The sequence below is a fragment of the Malus sylvestris genome, chromosome 15 (assembly GCF_916048215.2).
Source record: "Malus sylvestris chromosome 15, drMalSylv7.2, whole genome shotgun sequence".
In the NCBI taxonomy this organism is placed as follows: Eukaryota; Viridiplantae; Streptophyta; class Magnoliopsida; order Rosales; family Rosaceae; genus Malus; species Malus sylvestris.
Genome location: NC_062274.1, coordinates 31,566,475 through 31,569,436, shown reverse-complemented (window position 1 = coordinate 31,569,436; position 2,962 = coordinate 31,566,475). Strand labels below are relative to the sequence as shown.

Genomic DNA, 2,962 nt, shown 5'->3' with positions numbered 1-2,962 from the left:
GTTCATTTTGTTGATCATTAATGGAATATTTCTTAACGTCAAAATAAAAATATATTCGTTCTCTGGGTAATGATGATAAGATTGGCTGCAATTAACATCTTCGAAGGAGAAAAATGATAAAAGTATTAGAATTAAGGGTTAATCTTAGTTTACTACTTTGAAGTTTTTTTGTTTTCAATATTTGGTACATGAAGTTTTTTTCGTCCCAATCTGGTACCTAAAGTCATAATTCTAGGACACTTTCATTCATCTGTTAAGTTTTCTATTAGAACATCCGTTAACTGATGACATGGCACCCAAGTGGACAATGACTAGACGACACGTGTTAATATGGGTCCACGTGGATATTAAAAAAAATTAAAATTAAAAAATATTAACAAAAAAAAAATCCTTACAAACACAATCCGCCTCTTACTCACCCCACCACCCCTGCCTCCCTTCTCCCTCCCTTCTCTCCTCTGCATCCACCCATCCGCTCCCTCTCTACATCCACCCATCCGCTCCCTCCCTTCTCTCCTCTGCACCCACCCATTCACTCCCCTCCTTCTCTCTCTTCCACCTTCTTCATCTCCACCCGTTGCAAAAAACCTAATCCCCAAAAACAAGATCTTGAAGTTTAGGAAGAAGATTGCAGGAAATGAAGGGGTATTTCAACCTCTTCTATCCCTCAAGATCTCAACCTGGGATTGGGGGCGATCCTCGACATCGGTTTGGGCCTCGACGACTCCAAAGAATCGCTTCTCCTCCGTGAACGCAACGATTTCAGTCCGACTCGTTACTTCGTCGAAGAGTCTACCACTCACTACAATGAGACCGATCTCCACTGCTCCTAGGTTCGGGTACAATTTCTATTCATAATGCCATTTTGATTCGCAGTTCTTCATTTTTTGTAATTTCTTTGATTATTTTTGCTAACTCAGTGGTTTTAATTAAGGCGGCAACGACAACGAGGAGTCTGGAGGAGAGGAACACAAGGTTGGAGGACATGGGCTGGCGAATTTGGAATTTGATGTGGGTTTGGTGGAATTTAAGGGTTTTGACGTGGGATTGAGCTTCTTCAACTCGAGGTTCTTGGTGGAATTGGAATTGTTGGTGGATTTCAAAATCTTGGTTTGGTTCTTGGAGGATCACTAGTTGGGTTTGCAAAGAATTGTTTTTTTCATATATATAATTTTTAATTATTAATACTCACGTAGGCCCATATTGACACATGGCGCCTAGTCATTATCCATGTGGTGTCACGTCATCAATTAATGGAGGTTCTAACATAAAACTTAACGGATGTATGAAAGTGTCTCAGAATTATGACGACTTGAGGTACCAGACTAGTTGGACCACCAAGAAACTTTAGGGTAGTAAACTAAGATTAACCCTAGAATTAAATTCTAAAAGTCTAATGCTAATTAGTTTACATACTTATACTCGAGAAAGTGGAGTTCTACTTGATGAGCTATCATGTTCAGTCCTGACTTTTTTGGTGCCTGGGGCGAAGGCTAAAAAACGTGCAATTTTTCAATATACAAACATATAATAAAAGTCTAATGCTAATTGTTTTCTTGTATTTTTTTTAAGAAAAATCATCGATTATATCATCATATTCCAAGTCTTCAACCTCATCATTTTCAATGCATAAGATTGCTAATCCATTTAGTGTTGGAAGTATACCCACAAATCCACTCATTTGATGTAATAGCTTTTGGAATACTTATTGTGTTAAACTATTATATGTTTAATGAAGGGAAAATCTTATTGTTAATCACTATTTATTGTATTATGTGTTTAAGCAATAAGGGGATCCAAGGACTGTATTTAATCTAAGAGAGAAGTGATCTAAGTAAGTAAGATTAACGAGACCTTTCTCTTATGTTCATTCCTAAAACGTTCATAGCCATAGGATTGCCAATTGGGCATTGACAATCCACTAAGGTTAGTATGTGTTATGTTAACTCAAGCGTGAGTATGACTAGTCTTAAGTCATCTAGTGTTGGACACTAAGACAAGCACATAGGTGCTCAAAAGGTAATCAAGTACACTTAACAACGATCAAAACAGAGTTCAAATATACATGTCATGTTAAAACTCGTAAGTTGCAATATGCAAAGTAGTACTTTGACCTGAGGCATCATAGATGTCTAATGGTTAGGTCTTTGATCTTTGATCATGTCAAAGGCATTCCATCAAGGTGTCCATGACATTGTTGGGGTCAAGCTATCTAGTCATGTAGGCATATGAATGCACAACAAGGAATCTCTAATCTTCCATGGTGGAAGGAGAATACTCTGAGATATGATTTGGGAGTCTTTGGCCAAACCATATGAATGTGACTTTGGAAGTTTGTTCCAAATCATATTCAATTGAATCATATAGAGAAGTATCACATTGGATAGTAGACATGAAACAAACTATCACTCAAACAATGTGATTAAAAGTATTGTTTTAGAGAATGACCGTATTGCATTGTAATTGTAACTAGATAGGTTATCTAACCATTTCTACTTAGCTTGGGTAGCCATGACATACTGCTAGGTGTCATTCATGGTTTGTGAAAGCCCTGAAGATTAGCAAACACTAATCTTCATCAAAGGGAGAATTGAAATGTAGTTTCAATTCACAATCGATTGTTAAGAGTAACAATTGCTCATTGCCTCTCTAATTGGAACCTAATGGATCGTACACCGAGTAAGGATGAATGTGAAGAAATATAAATGAGATGGATAAGCAATTAAATGGTTTAATTGAGAATGGTCAAGATTAATTAATTAGTTAATTAATTATACGAAAGGTTTGTATTGAGCTTTCAATTTAGTTTCGGGTCTCGGGGGCCCAAAAGTGTTTTGGTCCACAAGGCCCATTATGTTTAACTTGTATGACAACTAAAATAAAATGGGCAATTAGCCCAATAACAAAGTCAAGGCCGGCCATAAGGGTGAGTGGAAGCAAACTTGGATTAATTGCAAGTTTG

At 37.1% G+C, this 2,962-nt stretch overlaps 1 long non-coding RNA gene across 1 annotated transcript; it reads left to right on the top strand.

Moving 5' to 3' along the window:
* Positions 1–243: 243 nt before the first annotated feature.
* Positions 244–1,229, top strand: LOC126605053 (uncharacterized). The gene is made up of 2 exons (XR_007616830.1): positions 244–839; positions 935–1,229. It is a non-coding gene; the product is annotated as an uncharacterized LOC126605053 (long non-coding RNA).
* Positions 1,230–2,962: the final 1,733 nt, after the last annotated feature.